Genomic DNA, 14,272 nt, shown 5'->3' with positions numbered 1-14,272 from the left:
CTTGAGTGGAACTAACTGGAACAGTTTATATGATACTCATTTTCTTGTAGAAATCCTGTCAATGTCACGCGAGTAGAACTAATTGGAAGAGTGTATAAAACTCTTTTTCATTGCATATTCCATTTGATTATAAATTAATTCTTTTTAATAATGAATAATTTAATTACATCAAATTACATATTTTTTTTTCTATTAAATTACTTAAATTATGAGCCGTTTGATTTTTAAAACAAGATGGATAAAGGAGTGAGTGTAACGCGTAAAAGGTAAAAGCTTATTTGATCAATTATATTATATCATAGTAAATGTTGATATTTAAGGCACAATGATAAATGTGAATGTTAAAATAAATATTAATAATTAATAAAATTAGAAATAATTACATCTGTTAAAAAGCGCATATAACACAGTAATAATAAAAGTAATAATAAAATATTTATAATTTTTGAATATTAATATAAAATAATATAAACAAAATGAAATGATAAAAAAATTTATATCACTGATCACAATTAATTTGATATTAAAGTTTTGCTATTATTTTTGTGTTAATTTTTTTTAAGACGTTATTGTGTTAATTTCATTAGCAACGCCACAAAAACATCATTTAATCTAGTTGAACTACCCCTTCACTAACATATATATATGTTATAAAAAAACTCAATCTAAGATAAAAAAAAAAAATCCCAAATATATATAAATTCAAACTGGTGCCCCAAGTCTGTAAGGCTATAATACAGCTTTGAGAGATCATTAGACAAATTTAATTTTGTCTCCATTTAAAACATCCATTACTTAAGAGTACAATCAGTTCAAACTTCAATTTTTATAAACTGGGACTCTAGGAGTCTAGTATTGTTGGTCAAATACCAAATTCACGTTTACTATCACATTCTTCTCAAGAAATTCTAAATAGCATTAGAAAAGATAAAAAAAAAAAAGAAAAAAAAATAAGATGTCATAATGTAAAAATTCAAATAAGAGTTAACATACCTGTTGGTAGGAGAGCTGTTTTGAAATCTGCTGACAATCATCTCTAGCAAGTTCTCACAAAGGTAAATCATCCAAGCACCCCTATGGTTTCTCCCATTTAAACACAACACTCGTAGCTCTTTTAAGCCCATTAAAATGATCTTCATTTCTCACTAAGAAATACAATATTTTTTGCAGTCCAATTATCATATGCATAAATAAAGCATGTACCTTAACATCCCATGAAGAAACCAAAATGGCAATGCCAACTACTTATTGTGGTTTCGCCACTTCTAAAACCCAAAATATATGTTAATTGATCCAATCAAAACATAAAAAAAAAAAGATCAAAAACAAATGGAAAAACAAAAGGATAGAAAAGAGGTTCGATATAAAAAGGAAAGGAAATTGAGATTAAATCGGTTAATAAAGTGTCGTTGCCCTATTTCATATTAAATTCAGCTATTATTGTTACTCACTTGCTTGTCTTTTTAACGTGCTAATATAATATACATATTTTCTATTATGTAGTATTTTTAATTTTTAAAACATTTTTTTTTCTCTAATGATTCAAATTATACATAAAGTAATTTATAATATAATTTAGAGAAAAATAATCTAACAAAGAAAAAAAAAATTCCATAAACATAATTTGAAGAAAAAAAATGTAAAGTAAACAAAATTTGAAAAAAAAAAGTGTAAAGTCCAAATAAAATAAAGAAAATTAATTAAGAAATAGAAGTTATCAAATAATAAATAAATCAATTTAAATTAAAAATTCAATTATTTATCTTAATTAAAAGTGCCAATTAGGAGTGAGAAAATTGCCTTATTTTTAACTTTTTTATGAAAATTGAAAAATATATTTAAAACTTATAGAAATTGCTAAGTAGGAAAGAGAAAAAAATACCATTGTCCTTTGCTTTTATATAGTTATATAGATTTTGGAGGAGGTAGCATGAAGGAAATTTCAAGTTGAAGGAAGAGAAGAAAAAAAAAAAAATTGCACATAAGAATTTATAGAGGTTCAGTTATTTAAGCCTACATCCTCTTCTCAAGACCCTCCTTGAGTTCACTCCACTTTTCAATCTTCTTTAGGTGAATATTAAAACTCTTACACAATTTTGAGAGCAAACCCTAACTCCAGGCGAGCCATGGTATAATATAGTTTATGAAAGGACTGAGATGACTTACCCTTGTCAGCTGCTCTATTCGTGTTTGCTGCTATAGTAGCTGCTCCACCATGATTAGTAGGCTCTAGGTCTGCTGCTTTCTAGTGATGGGTCCTTTATGGTGAAATGATTTGTCCCTCCTGGATTGCTCATAGTTTTCTACATACATACTAAGCCCCATGTGTGGTAGAGTGTCTACTGTTTAGAAATCATAATCTCGAAGAACAGTCATAGGTGGCTTAGTGCCAGGGTTAACTCAAAGGTGATGTGGACCACCATAAGTGCACAGATCATTCAAGTAATATAGAAAAAGATATCGTTTCCATGAAGATTTGTGTTTTCAATTGAATTTTTTTTTAGATAAAATAAAGTATGTTAAAATTGTATTTTAATCAAACAAACAAAAAAAATTTGGAAATTTAAAGTTTAAGTTATGAAGATGCAAAACTCAATTTAAACAATTAACTAAATCATTAAATGACTAAAATTAAGAAAATAAGATATTGTTCATGAAAATAGGCAAAAATGAGATAAACTAGAGCACTCAAAATTAAAATTCAAGCAACAATGGATAAAAAGATGATTCCAGAGTTAAGGGTTTATATTCAAGTCAATTTGGGATTTTCTCTAGCTAGCACAACCTATGAAATTTATGAGTTTAAAGGAGACCAATTCTAAAATCCTTTGAAATCTTTTTTGAGTGAATCAAACAGTGCCTTGGTTAATTAAATCTTACTTTCGCGGAGTTTAAAATTAACCAAGACCCATTAGATTCTTTATTCAATCTATTAAGCCTTCTTAATCCTTAGTCTATTTCTAGATCTAAGCTAATTAAGTTTAATTTCTTGATTATCTATCACTTGATATTCTCCTTTCGGTCCTTCAACCAAGGATTAAGAACATAACTTAATGGAGCCTTACATTAAGCATGCCAATAAGCTCACAAAAAGTGAATTAAACCTCATAAATTTCATTAAATTGGGACTAACCCAAATTAAAATCATAAAATTACTCAAATATTACATCTCTAATTTTAGAATCAAAGAAAATTACTCATAATCCATGTTCATTACAAGAAAATCAAGTTAGAAGAAGGAATAAAACATGAAAAATAAACTAAAACTGAAAAACCTAATGTTTCGCGTGAAGAATCTGGTGAAGAAGATGAAAATTCCAAGCTTCTAGACCAAAAGGGTTCTGCTCTTCTTTCTCTCTCTTCTTCGATAATTACTTCTTATTGTTCCTCCTCTCCTTCAAAAAGTGATGTAAGGGGGTTTAAATTGTCACACCTTACCTCTCTGTAAGGCATAATATGATCCTGTAGTATACCTGATAAATTACTGAACTTTACCTATCGATAACCCATTAAATATACTATAAGAGATTTTAAACCAATTTCTATTCATTTTAAATTGTAGGGTAATGTTGAATACTTATTAAAAGCCTTTATTAAGGTTTATGTCACGAGTCAAATTTTTGATTAATTCGGGATTTTGATAATTTTACAAAAATTTTGGCAGAGTGCTGTCTATAATTTGAGAAAACAGTTCTTCAAAACCTGTTAAAAATACTCCCAGTATATGTGTCTTAACCACAACTCCAATATTTTCAACACAACTCAATCTCAACAAACACAATTTCAAGCAATTCATTATTTGAACAATATAAAAAAAAACTTAAGCATTTCATTAATATGAAATAATAGGTTTACATTACAAATATTTACAATGATAAAAAAATAAAATTCCAAAATCTTTATACAACTGCTCAAGTCTGTTATGTATATACACACAGATACATATACATTAAACGAAAATCTACAAGGGTATAATCTATATACGCGGTAATGACTCCAAAATGCTGACCACTTTAAGTCACAAGCAGCCTACTCTGTTGCTTTATCTACCTCTTTACCTGCGATAGTGTAAACAAGCTATCGTGAGGCAAAGACTCAGTGGTGCACAACTTAAAAAAAAAAAAAATTTACACATCAACATAAATCACAATCTTTCAAATTAAATCAATTGAAATATTAACACATATAAAATCATGCTTTATTTTTAAAGCTAGAAAATTACTTAAATAAATCAAATTTTATTTCATAAATCATAGAACATGAATTTTGAAAAGTCACACAGTTTTGATCATAACACGATTATCCAATTCGTCCTAATAACCAAAGGCTAATGGGGAATGCAAAGGCTAGTTAGCACATGTATATGAGTACTCATTCAATTCGTCCTCAACTGGCACACACCTTAACACTTCAGTTAGAGGGGGAATACAAATCTAATTCGTCCCACTAGGTAAGCTAGTGAGGAATTCAAACATATAGTCATGACAACTGTGGTTTCAAACCATTTCAATAATTTTCCAAGTATCAAAATATTCATCAATTCACATTCTTATTTCATTCAAATAATTTCCTAAAATTAGGCTAGCAACACATAATTTTTGTCAATCAAAGTATTCAATAATATAATAAAAACCATAAACTATTTTCACAACTCATTCAATGCCAATTTTAATTTGAAATAAAAAAAAACAAAAGAGAGTTAGTTGTTGTGCACAAACCTCTTTAATTAGTTTTGACTTGATCCAACCTTTCCCTATTCCCTGAATGGCTCCTTATCAACAAAACACATAATTAAAGTATGTCAATATCCACCCAAGTCATTTCTACTAATTAATCCAATAAATTGAATTTTACATACTTAATTTTACTTATAAATTCTTATAAGAGTTGAGTTCTTTGCATTTGACATTATTGAAGGAGTGGAAGCAAGAAAAACATAAGTTTAGATCATTGAATTCAAAAATTTTCTTCTAGAGTATCATGCATCATGCAAGATTCATTGTTTATCTATTTGATTTCAATGTTAAACAACATATTAAGACTTTAATATATTTTTTGAATCTACATTTGCCATTTAAGATTTTAGAATTAACAGATTAATTCATTAGAACCCTATATTAGATCAAGAACATGTGCACTAACCTTTTGATGCACTGCAGTTGTGTTTGGCACCTTTGGGATGCACCTAGGACACCAGATGTTGTCCCTCTAGGTTGTCCACACCAAGATCACTAATGGCAGCCGCTTGAATAGCTTCTCAAGCCTTTCTAATCAATTAGAAATTTAGGTTTTGCCTTTTAGAGAGATTACAGTTGTATACAGGACACTAGAAATGATTTCTAGCAATTTTAATTCAAGAGAATATTGGCAATTCTCTTTGAATTGATGAGAGATGAAGAAGAAGAGAGGAAGAGCACTCCAAGGGTGGCGGCACCTATGAAGAACAGTAGCTTATTCTTTTACTCTTTCATAACAACACATTATATAGCTAGGTCGCCACTTAAAACCCTTGCCACATATCACCTTCTAATTGGCTCTTAGTTTAATTGACCCAATCATATTGTGCCAAGAGTCAAACTTAGATTTAATCTTGACTTTGATCATCTTACATGATTAAAAGACAATTGGCAAGCTTATGTGTAGTGCCATGTGTCACCATCTCATGGTGCCACATGTCACCCTGTGAAATGACCAAAATACCCCTGCGTCTTAATTTTGAGTTCTCAACCCAAAATAATTATTTCTCTTCTTCTAATCAATTTATATCAAATATAAATTAATTAATTAATCTATATTAATTAATTTCTCATAATTAAATTTATATTTAAACACTTTAAATATAAATTTAACTTATACTATACATCCAATAACCTAGATTAGGTTTCAAGCCATGCTAGGGACTTTGCAATCTAATTGCAAACCAAACCTATTTAATTAATCAATTAAACTCTTTAATTAATTAATTAAATCACATTTAACTTAGTGATTACTTGTGTATATGTGTGACTCACTAGGCTCATCACTAATTGGCAATGAGATATGATATTAACTCTTAATATCATCAGAACTCTTTCTTACCATAAATATTTTCTCTAAATCATTTTATGCACCTCATAGACTATGGTTAACACCTAGCATAGCATGCCATGGCCATCCAATCAGTAATAAGGTTTACCTTAAATGAACCTATAATCATATGTTATCATGTACTAGAATCTCTTTGTTACAAAATCTCAATTCGAGCTGGAGTCATGGTTTATGTCAAACTCCATTTGCTATGAATATTATGTTCTCTTTTAATTCCAGTTCTTGATTAAAAAGATTTTCTCATCAGAAACTTTTTTCTAATTAAATCTGTCTGTCCTGGCTAGGAACTTGAAACATCAAGAACAATTAAATGAACATAGGATTTTATTCTTATTTACTTAGGGTAACAGATTCCATCTTGATCAACACCTACCTCCATATATAACTAGTAGGAGCCAACACATGCCCATATACTCATACAGAGTACAAGTATGAAAGCAGTGTCAAACTCAAACCACCTATATACAAGATAACTGTGCTATCTCAGGTCTAAAGATTATATGCACTGATATGATTTACGAAAATATATTGACAATAGTAAACTCCATGTGCTTGTCATAAATGTCACTGGTTCGGCCTACTTATCATGTATAAGTGCCAATCATGTTTATTATATGGCATGAGACTCACAATTCCATCTTATTTACATCTCATATAAATAACTTGGGAACAAACATGATTGCAATCTTTCTAGATAAGTCATGCCCTTATTGTGAAGTATCCTCGATTGTGAACCAATTTATGATACTTTATGCTAGAAATACTGTCACTCATATTCTTAACAACTTAAGAATATAATTTCTAACAAAATATCAATGGACCTTTTCTATTACACATAAATATATTATGTAAACGGAAAAGTGAAATTGCCTTTTATCAATAAAACATGTACAAGATCAATACTAAATGATATGCTCTAAGGCATGCTACTAACAATCTCCCACTAGCACTAGAGCCTTCCATTACAATATCTTAGACCCATATTCTCAAGATGTCGGTCTAGCTGAGTTTGTAACATATGCTTAGTGAATGGATCAGCTGGATTTTCAGCTGATGCTATTTTTTGCATGGCTATATTGCCTCGCCCAACTATTTCTCTGATAATGTGGTAGCGCCTTTCTATGTGTTTGGATTTCTAGTGAGACAGGGATTCCTTAGCTTGTATGACTGCTCCATTATTATCACAGTGAAGTGAAACTGCTGACTCAATGGAAGGAACTATTGCAAGTTCTGTGACGAACTTGTTTATCCAAACAGCTTCCTTTGCAGCATCTGATGCAGCAATATACTCAGCCTCAGTTGTGGAATCTACAGTCATGCTCTGTTTGGAACTCTTTTGACTGACTGCACCTCCATTACAAATGAACACATATCCAGAGGTAGAGTTTCTATCATCGATATCTGATTGGAAATCAGAATAAGTCACCACCTCTGTATATCAAGAATAAATCCTTAGTTCTTCTCAAGTACTTAAGGATATTCTTGACAGCTATCCAGTGTTCCAAACCTGGATTAGATTGATACTTGCTAGTCAAACTAACAGCATATGCGATATCTGGCCTAGTACACAACATTTCATACATCAAACTTCCAATAGCCGAAGCATATGAAATCCTGGCCATTTTATCTTTTTCTTCAGGTGTCTTTGGAGAGACATCTCCTTAGAAAGGTGGCTACCACGTCTCACTGGTAACAATCCTCTCTTGGAATCAAGCATGTTAAATCTCTTTAACACCTTTTCCAAGTATCTTTGGGATAAACCAATTATTCTTTTTTCGCTCTATCTCTATAGATGGGAATCCCAAGAATATAGGTTGCCTCCCCTAAGTCTTTCATGGAGAATGTACTTGACAACCATACCTTTACAGTTGTCAACATACCTGTGTCATTACCCATCAATAAAATGTCATCCACATATAAGACAAGAAAAGTGACAGCACTATCACTAACCTTCTTATATACACATGGCTCATCCTCATTTTTGATAAAATCAAATGACTTAATGGCTTTATCAAAACGAATGATCCAACTCTTCAAAGCTTGTTTTAACCCATAAATGGATCACTTTAGCTTGCATACCTTGGAACCATATTGGGATTCAAAACCCCTAGGTTATTCCATGAAAATGTTTTCTTCAATGTATCCATTGAGAAAAGCTATTTTGACATCCATATGCTAAATCTCATAATCGCAGCTATTGCTAATAGAATCCTAATTGATTTAAGCATGGCAACAAGTGAGAAAGTCTCCTCATAGTCGATTCCTTGCCTTTGGCAAAACCATTTTGCAACTAGCCTTGCTTTATAGGTCTCTACCTTTCCATCAGAACCAATTTTCTTCTTGAAAACCCATTTGTTCCCTATAGGTACAATACCTTCAGGTGGGTCAACAAGATCCCAAACTTGATTCTTATACATGGAATCAATCTCAGATTTTATAGCATCAATCCATTTTGAAGAGTCTATATCTGATATAGCTTCTTCATAGGTAAGTGGATCATTTCCATGATCTATTTCTTCATGAGTAGACAACTCTTGTTCTTCTTCATGAAGGAAACCATATCTCACTAGTGGGTGAGATACCCTAGTTGATCTATGAGGAATAGCTGTAGATGTTTCATCAATAGGTGTAGGTTGACTAGATGGATCCATATCCATCTGATCTGTTGGTTGGTCAGAATTCTCCAATTCTAACTCTATTTGCCTTCCTTTGCCTCCTTCTTGAACAAATTGTTGTTCAAGAAATGTGGCATCTCTACTTACCACAACCTTTTGTGATGTAGGCAAATAAAAATAATATCCAAAAATATTTTTTGGATATCCAACAAATCGACCTTAAGCTGAGCTGGTTTCCAATTTATCAGTGTTCAGCTTTTTGATATAAGCTGGACAACCCCAAATCTTAACTGCTTAAGACTTGGTTTTCTTCCATTTCATATCTCATAAGGTGTGAAAGATACTGATTTTGGTGGAATCTTATTTAGAACATACAAAGCTGATTCTAATGCAAATCCCCAAAAGGAGATTGGCATATCAGTATAGCTCATCATACTACGTACCATATCCAATAGTGTATGATTTCTCCTTTCAGATACACCATTCAGCTGTGGTGTTCCTGGAGGAGTCAGCTGGGAAACAATGCCATGCTCTCTCAAGTATTCATCAAATTCAGTACTCAAGTATTCACCTCCACGATCTGATCAAAGAGCTTTAATACTTTTTCCTATTTGATTTTCTACTTCAGATTTAAATTCTTTGAACTTTTCAAAGGATTCATGTTTGTATTTCATCAAATACAAATACCCAAACCTTGATTTATCATCAGTAAAGGTAATAAACTAGTGAAAACCGCCTCTAGCCGTTTCTTTAAATGGACCACATACATCACTATGTATTAGCTCCAAAATATTTTCAGCTCTTAGCCCTTGTCCAACAAAGGGCGATCTAGTCATTTTACCCTGAAGGCAAGATTCACAGGTTGGAGTAGGTTCAGAACCCAATGAGGATAGAATCCCCATTTTCTCCAGTTTTGTAATCCTATCTTCTGCAACATGACCTAACCTTAAGTGCCAAATATATTTTAAACTTGAGTTGATTTTCACCATGGCATTGCATTCATTTAGATCACTTGCATAAATTTTGTGTTTGTCATTATTATCCAAATAATAAAGACCATCATTCATATAACCCAAACCAATATATTTATTTCTAAAATAAATATTGCAGACATCATCTGTGAACTGAAATTCATAGCCATTTCTAGTCAAACTAGATATAGAAATGATGTTCTTAAAAGCATCAAGTACATATAAAATATTATCCAAACACAAAATATGTCCAGCCATGTAAAAAGATTTAGATCCTATGGCTAAAGCTTTAACAGTTGAGCCATCGCCAATCCGGAGTCTAACATCTCGAGAACACAAGCTGCTACTATTTGCTAGTTCCTGCATATCATAAGAAATGTGAGAACTGGCTCCAGTATCTAAAACCCAAGCTGTAGATGAACTATGAGTATCATCAGAATCTAAATAACAAGATATGAACATACCTTCCGAAGATGTATCCTTCTTGTCCTTCAGAGAAGCAAGATACTTTGGGTAGTTCCTTTTCCAGTGCCCATCCTGCTGGCAGTGGAAACACTTTCCTTTACCTCTATCAGCTTTAGTCTTCCTTTTCTGTTTAGCTATTTTCTTGGAAGGACCAAGAATCTGAGGTTTCTTTTTCTTATTGCCCTTCTTCTTGTTGGACTTTCCAGCAAAAGAAGATGCAATCAAAGCTACCTCTTTTCCTTTATTGCCCGGCAGATTCTTCTGGGTAATAACCAGCATGTTGAGTAAACCAGCCAAGGTGCATTCCTGCTTAGTCATATGGAAAATTGTCACAAAATTCCCAAATGACTCAAGAAGAGACTGAAGGATCAAATCCGTCTGCAGTTGGAAATCCATGTTAAAGTAAAGATGTTCCAGCTGCTCAATTAGCCGAATCATCTTATGGATATGATCTCCAACTTTCTGTCCCTTAGACATCCTCATGCAGAATAGCTGTCTAGATATCTCATACCTAGCATTCCTGCTAAGCTCACCATACAACTCTTGTAGGTGAAGAAGGATCTCAGTTGCACTCTGCATGTTCTCATGCTGCTTCTGTAACTCATTACTCATAGAAGCTAGCATGTAACACTTGGCTCTCATATCATGCTCCTTCCACTTGTCCAAAGTTTCATGTTCCTCTTGAGTGGCCTCTGGAGGTAAGGGACTAGGAACATTTGAGTCTAGAACATATCTTATATGTTCAAGGTTCAGGACAAGTTTCAAATTTCTTAGCCAATTAGATAGATTAGGTCCTGTCAACCTATTGCGATCAAGTATGCTTGCAAGGATATTGGATGGTGGTGGTTGTAGTGTGCTCATTATTATCAGAAAATTAACTGTAGAAAATAATCAGATTAATTAGTAAATGTATCATGTGATTAACCAATATGATTATGGTCTTTTAATTAAATTGGTCCTCCCACTAACTTAGCGAATCCTACACTTCCAAAGTAGAAAATAGAAATCCTAGCTGGATGGATTTCTAGTGGGTGATTGAATTCTTATAATCTTATTGATCATCCTCAGGTACATCCATTATTGGAATTACAATAAACTATAAGTACGCAACTCGTTGCCCATCACATCTCTTGTGAGGTTCAATCCTTTACCTGGCCTCTAATGCTCAAAATCTCAGGTACATCCATTATTGACTTATCTTGCATTAGTTAAGTTGATCCCGTTGAGCCAGTAATTGTGCAAATAATTTTAATGTCCTCAGGTACATCCAATATTGGCCACCAAACCATTTACATATTTACAACATCTCATGCTTAACAATTATACTTAAGAAAAACTTAACAATAATTTTAATGTCCTCAGGTACATCCAATTATTCACGTTATAATTACTTTAATTATACCATTTCCAACTTAATTATTTGATTGGAAGATTTTGTAGTCATCCTAATTACTATTAAGGTCTCACTTTGCACATTATCCAATTAGCATGCATATATCATATACTTGCATACATTCCCATACATCTCATGCATTCATGGATAATAAATATGGTAAGATCATGGACTTTCTAAGGGATTTAATTCTGAGCCACCAAGATTTGAATCAGGGCATTTCTAGGTGCATTTCATTCATTCATATTATAAGAGTTGCTGAAGGAGTACATAATCAACACTTGATCTTGAATTCCTCTCACTAGTCCCACCAATACTGTTGACCTCCTTGATCTTCTTGCAATCCAATTACATAGTAATCCTTAACATACCAAGGCGAATTTACAAAACTAAATAAATGAAATTACAACCCAAAAATATTATAACCTTTATAATACATGCCACCAAAATAAATTAAAATAAATTAATTAATTTACAACCCAAAGAAACATAAAAGAAATTGATCCAATCACATTGCTCTTTTATTGTCCATGATCATCCATCATGCATATCACTATTTAACAATTAAATAAAACATACATACTTAAATTAAATTGAATGTCTCATATTCAACTTAAAAATCCCGATTTGAATATGATTCAAACAAATTTAAAAATTTAGATTTGAATCACGTTCAAACAAATTTAAAAATTCAGATTTGAATCACATTCAAACAAATTTAAAAATTCAGATTTGAATCAAAATTTAATTGTGATTAAAACTCCTAATTAAACACTTTAATTAGTCATGGGCCTTATTATGGGCCTTTGAAACCAAGCCCACAAACAAGCCCAAAGCCATATGCATGGTTGGATGCACCAAACCATGCGCACCAATGGAGTTCATCTCCATGCCGCCACCTATTCCTTGCAACCAGCAATGAATCAATCATCTCATGATCAAATCACATAATTAAATCATATAATCAACAATCTCAATGGCAAATATAGTGGCTCTAACACCAATTAAAGGAGCGGAAACAAGAAAAACATAAGTTTAGATCATTGAATTCAAAATTTTTCTTCTAGGGTGTCATGCATCATGTAAGATTCATTGTTTATCTATTTGATTTCAATGTTAAACAATGACCTAACCCTAGAGAAACCAATATAAATAGAAAAGAAAACATCAGGAAATGAGGTCGGTCACTGTCATCGGGACTGCTGCTGAAAATTGCTGTTGTTGGGCTCTACATCATTACCAAAAGAAGTTTTCCAGCTGAAGCTCCACAAGATCAAAGTTGTAAACTCTCTTCGGTTCCTTCGTTTCATCTCCTTAGACAGATTTTTATTATTTTATTTCTTCTACATAACTCTCTTTTTATTATATTTTTTTTACTTTTTATCTTGACATTTGCTGAACTCACCATGAGTGAGTAGTTTTATTATTCTGGATTTGGGAGAGTAGCTCTTGTAATTATTATTATGGATGAACACTGAGTTTTATTTGTTGGATTTGAGATTCGTTTCTTGATTTAATTTCTTGCGATCTTAATGCATGCTATGTGTCGGTACCCACTTAGTTATGATTGTAGATGTTAATTGAAGGACTGAAAGGTGAAGATTAACATTAGAAAATCAAGATCTTGAACCTAGGAATTCTGACCTAGACATAGGCTGATACCTTTGTGGAACCTAAAAATTGGTCAAAGGTTTTAAAGGATTTTAATTAATTTGATCACTATGAAAGTAGGGTTCGAGTTAATTAGAATACACCTTAGATGCCTTGAGAAAGGATTTAGGATAACTTAGGACTGATTTCCATCAAGGAAAACGATCCTCAATTCAGTAAATAAACGAGATAACATCGTAAAATTCAAGTATGAAATCTTAATTCTAGAATTGCTTCAAATAAATCATTTTGTTTTAAGTTTACCATTTTAGTGTTTAAAGTTAACAAACTTCATTCGCTAAGTATTCGATAGCCTAGACAGTCAAGATTTCTGTGTAGATTGGTACTTGCTAAACAAAATTTCTCGTGGGAACGATACTCTACTTATCACTTTATTACTTGTTAGCAATACGTACACTTGCGGTGATTGCAAAATAGCGAAACAAGTTTTTGGCGCTGTTGCTGGGGAATTTTTGGTTTTAGTAATATCAAGCGATAGGCAATTTAGCTGATTTAGGTAATTATATTTATTATTTAATTTTATTTTACTGGTTGTATTTCTTTTCTTTTCTTTTAAGTGCCCAATCTGGTATATGACCAAAACAAAGCCAGAAGAAATTTTGTACTGTGATCCAGAAATAGACAGAACTCTGAAAGCCATCAGGAGGGAAAGGAAACATCAAGAGCACTCTGAAATCCCAACCATGGCCGATAATAATGACAGACCAAGACTCTTGAGAGATTACGAAGCTCCATCTGTCCAAGGATTTCAGCCCAGTGTCACTAGACCCACAGTGGAAGCCAACAACTTTGAATTAAAACTAGCATGGCTCCAAATGATTCAACAAACCCAGTTTGCAGGTTCACCAACAGAAGAACCACAGTATCACCTCCAGTGCTTTCTTGCCCTATGTGATACATTCAAGATGAATGGAGTGTCTAATCAAGCAATAAGACTCAGAGCATTCCCATTCTCCCTTCGGAATAGAGCAGGGAAGTGATTACTTTCTCAACTGGCTGGAACATTCACTACCTGGGAAAACCTCTCTCAAGCTTTTCTAGCAAGATATTTACCACCTGCAAAGACCGCA

This window comes from Hevea brasiliensis, chromosome 9, assembly GCF_030052815.1.
Source record: "Hevea brasiliensis isolate MT/VB/25A 57/8 chromosome 9, ASM3005281v1, whole genome shotgun sequence".
Taxonomy (NCBI): Eukaryota; Viridiplantae; Streptophyta; class Magnoliopsida; order Malpighiales; family Euphorbiaceae; genus Hevea; species Hevea brasiliensis.
Note: the sequence above shows the minus strand (reverse complement) of the source record.